Raw genomic sequence first — 10775 nt, forward strand, 5'->3', positions numbered from 1 at the left:
GTTAGTGATCTTCAAAACGAGATGCCTATTTAACTAAATTTAGATAATAACTGCGAGCAAGAAGCGCAAACAAAAATTTTAAATATATAAGCTCTTACCTGATCTAAAGGGGATATTTTAAGAACTTTTTGCAGTTAGCCAAGAAGACGATGCGTAATTCAACCAGTGGCGGCGGAACATATTTTCTGGGGGGAGCCAAAAAAAGGGCCAATAGGGGCAATTTGGTGCAAACGTATATTTTCACCATGAGATTATCATCTGTATAAAGAGGTTGTGTGTTTTGAAGTAATTGAATTGAGCAAAAAAAATTAAGTGATCACTGATTGATAAATTATGCATTCACGTTTCATTTCTGCGAGCGTAGCGAGCATGCAGTTTTGGGGAAAGAAATCAAATCTGAAGATGTAAAATTCGCCTTTTTGGTCAATTACTGTTAAAAGGGCATCCTTGTGAGAATCACGTGCTCAAACTATTGGAAATTTCATGTAGGCCTAGAATTGTAATAATGATATTGATATTATTTACCCAGGGAAGCCACTTCAGTTCTGAAAACTGTTCTCCCAGCTATTATATTTTTTTTTACAAGAATGCTTAGAATGTCCAGTTTTCAGGTTGGAAAATCGGAAAATTTTGGCTCATTTTTCTCGCTCGCATCTAGTATTGTTTATTGAGAAACTATTCCTGGTTACAAACATGACAAAAAAAGTATAAAATGTCCAGTTTTCAGGTGGAATATCACAAATGTTATGCTTGCGGTTCGCGCTCTCATTATTTAGTTCGTGAGATATATATTCTATTCATGAGTCATTAAATGCAGTTCATGAAATATTACTTAGAAGCCTGTTGCATAAAACGTTTTACTCTGGTAAAAACTGAAAACTAAGGTTAGTCTGATTTCCGCCATTGACTTTAGCACAGGACAAAAACTCCGGTAAAAAACAATCTGAGTTTGCTCAGGCAAAACGTTTTATGCAACGGGCCCCAGGTCAGTATATAAACAAATTACAACTCGCCCCCGAGTTAATTCTTCAGAAAGATACACATCTTTCTCACGATTACAAAAAATACTCAGAATGTTTAAGTTCACGTCTTGTTACATGAAATGTCTACTTGTTTGAGCTTGCGATTCGCGCTTTCAACATCTCACAAGGATCATTATTAGTATTAGTTTTATTTTTTATTACCAGCAGAAGCTATTATTAAAAACGACATCCCCTCCAATAAAAATCCTATTATCTAGAGGTTAATCGCACGCGACCAATTAACACACTTGATCCCCTGCATCTTTAAGCCCCTTGCTTAGGCAGCAATTGCTCAGATAAAATCGAAATTAGCTTGATATGCTTGATCAGGGCGCCTATTCTTAAAGAAATACATGCTTTTGGCCACAACACACGCATGTATAATCGATCTTTATTACTATCTTTGCATAATATCGTGTAATCTTGTAATGACAACACCGTTTTTGTAACCAAAATTAATAATTTTCATTTTCGGAAATACGAACCTTATCTAATTTTCGGATTTACGAACCTTATTTCGTTTTCGGATTGACGAACCTTCAGAATTACGAACCTCATTTCGTTTCCAGATTAACGAACCTTCGGAATTACGAACCTTATTTCGTTTTCGGATTAACGAACCTTATTTCGTTTTCGGATTAACGAACCTTATTTCGTTTTCGGATTGACAAACCTTCGTAATTACGAACCTCATTTTGTTATTTGATTAACGAACCTTCGGAATTACGAACCTTATTTCGTTTTCGGATTGACGAACCTTCGGAATTTCGAACCTTATTTCGTTTTCGGATTGACAAACCTTCGGAATTACGAACCTTCGGATATACGAATCTTCGGAATTACGAAGCTTCGGAATTACGAATGTTTGCGGAAAGGATCACGTCAACCGCTGAGAACCTGCTCAATCTAGCTCCAGAACAGCAAGAAGTTTAGAAAGAAATAATGGGGAAAATGTACACTATCATGCGCATTCAGTTTCCCTCTCATAAGCAGTCAGACTTATTTTCCTTGGGTTAGCAAATAGGGACTTTCTCCAAAAACGACGAGAATTGCTTCTGCCCACAATCGCTTCGCTCCCTTCCATCAAACATGAGATCGCGCCACCAATAACAAATCTGACAAATCAAGTTCCCATCATTAAAACAGATGGCAACTTTTCGTTCGCTCTCAGTGTCCAAAAATATTAAATTTATGATGTCACCTCTTTATTCCTTCGCATAGTGCATTAAACAAGATAGAACAAGATAAACTAAGTACAAAAATGTCTACTCTTGGTTTAACATTTTATCACATATAACCATGCGGTGCTCATTCTATTTGAAACAGGAGGGGGGGGGGGTGGGCTCATTTGCCCAGTCGTGCATTTTAAGTTCATAGGCTTCCAGTTAGAAAAAAGAGGAAAAGTGGTGAATTTTACAACAATACCGGCATGTACAATAAACATTGACAAAAGTAAACAAAAATACATAAAAAATGTATAAATACTCATTACAGGGTGTATACGCACTCCCCTTTTTAAAGCGGCGATGCTGCTTTCAAATTTTATTTCAGTTGCTGCTACGTTTGTACTCCTCCTGGCCATGTCCATTTGGCTACAAGAGATTTTCCATGCTCAAAATATGTGCTGAGGAATATGTACTGTTACAAATACCATACAAAAAAAAAACAATCCATTTGACACATTTGTATAAATCTAACTGAGGGTCTTATTTACACCAGCGCCTCAATTACCCTTCTTTGATTCCAATTATTACCTTTTGTAAAAAATTGATTACATGCAGCATTTGCTAGTAGGTCCATGCATGCAGTAACGTCAGTATACCCTAGGAGGAACTTCCCACAAGACCGAGTGTCCACGACCTTCCCCACTGACTTCACAAGTATAGCAGACCTTCTTACACGGAATGAAACACAGTTACCCATACAATTCTTACCTCTGTGATAAAAACCATCAAGGAAACAAATGTCATTTTGTTTTCGGAGATACGAACCTTTTAGATTAAGGAACCTTATTTCGTATTCAGATTTACGAACCTTCGGAATTACGAACCTCATTTTTTTCGGATTAACGAACCTTCGGAATTACAAACCTCATCTTGTTTTTGGACTAACGAACCTTCGGAATTACGAACCCTATTCTGTTTTTCGGATTAAGGAACCTTCGGAATTACGAACCTTCGGAATAACCGAACCTTCGGCATAACGAAGCTTCGGAATTACGAATGTACGCGGAATTGTGCACCTCGTAAAATAGGTGATCATGACTTCTTTTTTTTCGGGGGGGGGGGGGTGAAATCTTGTCCAACTAGCTTTTTTTGCGAATTCGTAACCAGTAAAAGTCCGACTGTACATCCGTGCATGATGTTTTTCTTTTAGACAATATAATTGTTCCTTTCAAAGATTTTGTGATAAAGTCAGTACCGACGACTGATTTTTATCAATTTTTCGGACTATTTGAAGTTTCACTAATTTTGTATAGTAGTTATATCTCATGCTGAAATATACACCAAAAACATTTGATTTGATTTTCTTCTCTGACGCTCTCAGCGAATTTCTTCAAATAATAAGTTGGTTTTTTCGGATCGATTTTCGGCAATTTACATATATAGCTTTCCACGTTCAATAAAAATCTATCATTGATTTCAGGCGACTTGTCACTTTGGGATAATAGGTCACGTCGATGTTTTTTTATCCTAAGAATTACGTTGATCGTTAGCGATTTAAATCTGAGTCTCGAATACATTTTTTGAAAAGGTAATGCAAGAATTGTGGTTTTGTTGAATATTTTCCATTGTCAATTTTACACCTCATGTTCCTGTGTTATGTGTTTTCGTGTTATTTATTATTATTATTATTTGCCCTATTCGTTAACTTCATGTTTTCCTTTACTTATATTTCAATATTCCTAGTATCTATTTTTTGAGGGGTCCACATTCTACAAGCTTTGCTTTTTAGTGGACCCCTCCATTCTTTTTATGATATATAATTATATTGATTTTATGATATTTAATGATATTGATTATATTGATTTAAACTTGACATGTATGTTAATGCATATTTAAATCACTTGTCGAACATGTTTATCATTTTTTTTCAAAAAAGATTGCACTACAAAATGAAGGTTATTTTTGGTAACGGTTTTCTTTTTTTTCATTTTGTCACATCTGCCGGAACTCCAGAGGTTGCTGTCTATTGAGAATAATACACGCAGCATCCCCCCCCCCCCGGGAAAATCTTGCGGGTGCTTCAGCCCCCGCTTCCCAGTGCCATGGCCTCCTCCATATAATGTAGATGATACCTTTAAAAAGTGCCCTTTTCCAGATGAGGGCTTCATTTCGACAATATTTTATATATATTGTCAAAACAAAATAAAGGGTTGGGCAACTTTGAAAGGCCACCGTCATGTATAGAACTTGTTTTATGCGATATAAAACAATGCCTTTTTTTCAAGAGGAAAACCTAAGTAGGCTTTACTGTGTGTAGTAGAAATGCATCTTTCTTCCGATTGGGCTCTAAAAATATTCAAATTTAATCAAAGGGGTTTGAGTATTTTAGAGCTTACGTGTGACTGTTCTTCAATGTACCACAGCTCTTCTACATGTCAATTGTCGAATATCTTCTTCTCAATCTATTCTAAGACATCAATACAAACAAAAGTAATATTTTAAGAGTTCTAAAGCCAATCAACTATTTTTGAATACATAAAAGCAAAAGGGGAAAGGGTATCCTAGGCATGCTCCTCTTTGGTTAAAGCCTTTACTGTGCTGGAGCATTATTACAAAAGGCAGAGCAATAATAATAATAATTATAAAAATATTAATAATAATAATAATCATAATAATATCAATAGTGATGAATGTAAATATAATAATATAGAGATAAAAAAATGATTTATTATAACAAAATACGCAATTTGCCTTGCCGATGGCTTTTGTCAATAATTGTTATTCTTTTTTTCTTTGGCTGCTTCCCTCCCCATGCTTTTTTATGTCGTTGTTGTTATGTAAACTTTGTTCCTATGTATTTTACCACATTTGTGTTCATTTTTATGCAGAGAGCAAAATAAACTTAAATTGAATTAAAACATGATATTTTGCATTTAGTGTCGAAATATGGAGAGGGATAGGGTAAATTCGGGGGGCTCCCGTGGGCTTAAACAAACAACAACAACAACAGAAACTTTCTTCAGGAATCAAGTTAACTGATATCACATACACTGTAAAAACTGTGGTGTTAAAACTGACACCAATTGGTGTTAATAGAGGACCACACCACGAGGCGTTAAAATTACAACCTAGAGATTGAACATAACACAAAAGAGTGTAAATGTAACAACCAAAGGTGTTGTAATAACACCTATAGTTGTAAAACTAACACCACCAATTTAACCTCGGTGTAAAAGATCTGATGTTGTCCACTATGTACATCGGTTAACACCACAGTTTTTTGTTGTGTACATCTGTCTTTTCAAAGTCAATAATACACGTCAAACTGGTTTTGTAAAGTAGCGGGAATGCCGGGGAGAATGCAAATTTGCCACTTCGGGGTCTCCGAAATATATATATTTCAATAAAGTTAAAATATGGATTGAGGTAGGGTACAGTCGTCATGATTCATGTGCCAGAGCTTCATTAAAGTAGTAACCTGCAAAGTAATTTCTCCTGTAAATTTTCCAAGAGAAACAAATTAAAAACAAATAGTGTTTTACCGATACCTAAATGCAATTTGCCCGTATATATCATACATTATGGTGTGGCAGACACACCAACAAAAGCGATACGATAAACCGATGGAAGCTATTGTGTTGAGATTGTGTTATCTCGAATGACGTACCACTGGTCGCTTTATTGTCCGATTCGTGAGTGTGACTGTGACATGGAGGTTGTTTTGGTCTCGTTTTTTGCGCAATATCACGTCTTACATTTTGACATATTTGCCCTCTTTCTAAGCAAATTAAGACACTAATACTGTCATGAAGCATATCACCGTTTTCGCTATTATATTCTCTTTCATGTAGAGCGTTGACATTGTGTATTAATTGCTGCTATTTATAAAAACAGTTTAGTATTCATGAAAAAATACTCTGTTAAATTAATTTGCATAATTTACGTAAATTAGGTAATAATAAACAAGGATATCCCAATCATTTTATGACAATTTTCTTCCCTTTCTTACCCTAAGTCTTTATTTCCAATTTTAGGGCAGTTCTGGTGAAACATATATTCTTAAATACTTGTTTTCACTAGATCGACATAATATGCAAATTTATGCAAATTATTTGCTTTTTTGCATAGATACAGCGTGTCTCTTTGGATGAATCTTTTTCTTTTGACCAAGGAACATTTGTGCCAAGTGGGACATTTGTACTAAAAAATGCAGCGTTCAACCTCTTAACAAATGTACTATATTGTGGTGTTACGTAATTTAAAGACATGTACACAAATGAAGCAATTTTTATAATTATTTCTTTTTCGGACAAATCAGTCAATATGGAAAGCACAACATCCGGGGATTCAACAACTGAAAGCTTCACAACAACCAAATTGCCTCCTTTCGCAGGTTTGTTAATGTTTCTCCTTTTTCTCTTTCTTTATTTTAATCTTTATCTCTATTTCTCTCCTCGCTCTGTACCGCACGGTTTCACTCTCTAAGTTAAAGGCTATTACTGTTTACCCATCCATCCATCTGTCTGTCTATCTATACATGTAGATTTATCAACTGATAAATGTGTTGTTGTTCGAATGAGTTTTGTGCTGCTACATATAAATAAATGCCGTAAGTTTTGAACGGAAAGAGATTTTGAGATGTAATATTTCGTAGATTTTTTTAACACTCATTATACAACTCTTGTGAAAAATAATGAGAATGGAATGTTGGGTCATGCATGAGTATAAATCAAAGATTAAATAAAAAATCACAATTTTTGAAAGTCACAAAGAGTCTTTTTTCAGATTATGTAAGTACGGGGTTAGGCGAAAATTGTTTTTTTTTGTGTGTACATTTTATAATACTTATGATGTTTCACTATCCATTCCACACAAAAGTTTGATAACGTATGCCCATGGTTGAATGAACCCCAAAACGTTGTAACATATCATCATATAGGTTTATGACAGTACCCTCTGTAACATAAAACACGTGTCAAAAATTATAATTGTAAGTGGCTCCCCTCTCCCAATTGATCAGTTCCCCTCCTCATTTTCAAATACTGTATCCATAACTGATTAGTCCATAAATTTATCTGATCCTGAGAAATTGTTAGGAAAAGGATGACTTTATACAACATAAAGATTATTCATTCATAAATAGTTACCAAGTTTGGTCGCTCAACCAATAAGTGTAAAAAAATCAGAAAGTATGTTTGTCGATAAAATGATGGATGATAAAAAACAGCAATTAAGTCACATTTAAAACAGAGTGGCCCCCATTGTTCATATCATGACCCCTCAAAATGAGTCTGTGACTTTGAAAATGCCATTCCCTCTTTCTTAAAAATCAAATAAAAAAAAACCGCAAAACAGTTTGTGACACATATCAAAGGTAAGCAATTGCATTTTTCCAAAAACGTAAAAAAATATATTCACATTTCACATGTTCATTCATGTGTGAATGCTTAATAAAACGCCTTAGAATCACGGACGCCTGTTAATTGGTCATGAGCATAAACGGAAAAGAAAGTTGAGATAGTTTCAGTTCCCAAAATGAAACAATACATTTGAAAATGATATTTTTGGTTTTCACTGAATGTTCATTGAATCGTGAAATTTTGAATATTTTTTTTATACTCTTTCCAAAATATAAATGTCATCATAATAGATGATTCTTATAGCTTGAGGTGTAGATAAAATTCAATGCTACTACTTTCTCTATTAATTCTTATACTTGTAATGGTACTATTACCCTCATTACTATAACTTCCTTTTTTTTCTTCTAGTACTACCACGACGACCACTACTACTACTACTTCTTCTTCTTTTACTAGTATTACTACTACTACACTTTTCAAATCCCGTGTAATTCATCATTTCCTCAGTACACAATATATCTAAAGAAATAAATATTAAAAGTAATGTCATGGTAAGGGCATTATTGTCAACTATTTTTGTAATTGTAATCATTTCACTATAAATCTCATGATCATTGCCATTTACTATAGTAATTACTATTATTAGTATTGTTATATCATCATTATAATCATCCGATTTGTAATATATATTTTTGTTGTTTGGGAATCATAACTTCTACTACGAGTATGGTACTACAAATTACACTACTTAAGTTCTTCTTCTCTACTACTACTACTTCTACTACTACTACTACTACTACTACTACTACTTCTACTACTACTACCAGTACTACTACTGCTTTTACTCCTGCTATTGTATTTCTCCTGCTACTGCTGCTGCTACTACTTCTACTACTAATAATAATACATGTACTACTGCTATACTACTTCGACTACATGTACTCCCTCTATTCTTCTTCTCCTGGTGCTTCTATTTTCACTAAAGCAATTACTACGACTACTTCTGCCTGCACTCTGCATTTTTTTCAATGATTGATTTAGGTTTTAGTGAATGTGCATTGTCGATCGATGAATGTGACGTCAATGCACGATGTGAAGACAGCACTTTTGGCTATACGTGTATTTGCAATGACGGATATGAGGGCCGCATTACGAAAATTTCCCGTTTGATTCTCGACCGCACTTCGGACTGCAAACTGCGGTCGGATACCCCTTTTTTCGTTTGGAAAATCTTAAACAACATTTCCAACCCCGATAAACCATCTTGGCCAGGTAATCCCCTTGTCTCAAGTTCACCACCACGGGCAGCTAAACGAACGTTGAGCCAAGGACGAAATGATAAACAACAGCTGTGCTTTTACGTAAGACTTGTCTGCCTGTAGAAGGATCTTCGGAATGAAATTATTGTATTCGATATTAACCACGTTTTCAAAGGCATATTACATTCAGACATCCAATACTAGTCCATTTTCAATTCGAACGAAGAAAATCGACCTCGAAATAAGGAAAGTAAGCAGAATAAGAATTACGATATGCTTAGCATGCAAGGACCGAGATGCATCCCATATAGTTTCTGTCCGTCCAGCAAGAAAATAGGCACCTTTCGCAAATCTCTACAACGCGAGATTAGAGTCGGGTAACTCAAAAGTTAATGATTAATCAGAGACTCGAATTTCTAGATTATACATTACAGTCAATACAATCAAACGTAGAAAATTGTTTTACAATCATTGCCAAGCTTTGTGTTACAGGCCGTATAGATCTTGCTTTTCGTGTGCAAAGCTCTTTCATACGATACCAGCATGCCATGCCATTGCATGATTTGCCTGCCTAAGCTCGCGGCGGGACCGTACCTGTATCATGGCTATGACTCCAGATGGCTGGAGACATGCGAAATGTAAATTATGACATGGATAAGAAAGTGGTTTTTCAAACAAATCGAGTACATATTGAGTAAGGAAAAACTTACCGAATTAAGGCTTAGATATAGATCATTACAGTCCATCGAATCGATATTGCATTTAATGTGCATTATTTGTGGATCACTGGCAATTGATTCCATGGGTCAGATCACCTCTCAAGCCGAATCATTTTCCATGCGTTGACATGTACACAGCATGCAACAGGCCATAAACCGTCTAAATTTGCGGAGTTTTTTTTCTTTTGCCAGCACCTTCTACATAAACGATATGCCTCTAGCACACAATGTAATGGGCAGTATGTTTTACTTTTCCGCAGAAATGGGGGGTTTGCCGGGGGGTCGATACTAGGCGCGACCATGGGGTTTCGAAAAGCACCCTAAACAAGGGAAGGTCTTTTCCAGATTATGAAAATGCATCTCTCAACAAGTATTTGGGTTGTGACACCCTACAAGTAGTGGAAATATATCCCTTTTCAGTATTTTAATCATTGTTTCTCACACCCTCATAACGCTACACAGGCCTATACGTATACCCACTCTTTCCCTTTTTACGTGTGGTCGCGCCTGGTATCCACCATTCAAGGGAAGTGGGTCCCCGGGCCGCCTCTCGAGCTCTGGGAGGAACCAAATTTTGATTTGGAAAGTCGTCCTAAATCAGATATATCGCTGTTACCATAGTAGCAACCAGAATTTTGCACACGAAACGCAAATTGAATGTTTCGTTCCAGATGCAAAACGAAAAAAAATCCCATGTCACACAATTTGCATTACAGGACGGAGTTTTACGACCATGACGATGGGCCCAAAAGTATGGGGCGCCAAGTGTCCGCCAGTATATTCTGTGCAATTCAAGCAATTCCGTACACAAAATGTGTTTTTATTCAGAGGAAAATCTTTTCGTCATGACGCTGTTTTATTTCGTACACGAAATTTATTTTGTGTCACACAAAATTAATTTTGTCTCAACGAAAAAAATTTCGTCTAGACGAAATGTAATTGCGTCCACAAACTTTTTTTGGCGTGCCATACTCCGTCCAATTCACGCCATTCCGTACACAAAAGTTTTTTTGTTCATATGAAAATGATTTCGTCATGATGCAATTTTATTTCGTATACGAAATTATTCTTGTCACACAAAATAAATTTTCGTCGAGACAAAATGTAATTTCGTCCACAAAATTTATTTCGTACACACGAAATGAATTTTGATCTAACGAAATGGCACCCCAAGTGTTCAAAGGAAAATTCTGTAGGAAAATTTGTGTTTCACTCCAACGAAATTCATTTCGTCATGATGCAGTGTGAT

Source organism: Lytechinus variegatus, chromosome 9 (assembly GCF_018143015.1).
Source record: "Lytechinus variegatus isolate NC3 chromosome 9, Lvar_3.0, whole genome shotgun sequence".
NCBI lineage: Eukaryota > Metazoa > Echinodermata > Echinoidea > Temnopleuroida > Toxopneustidae > Lytechinus > Lytechinus variegatus.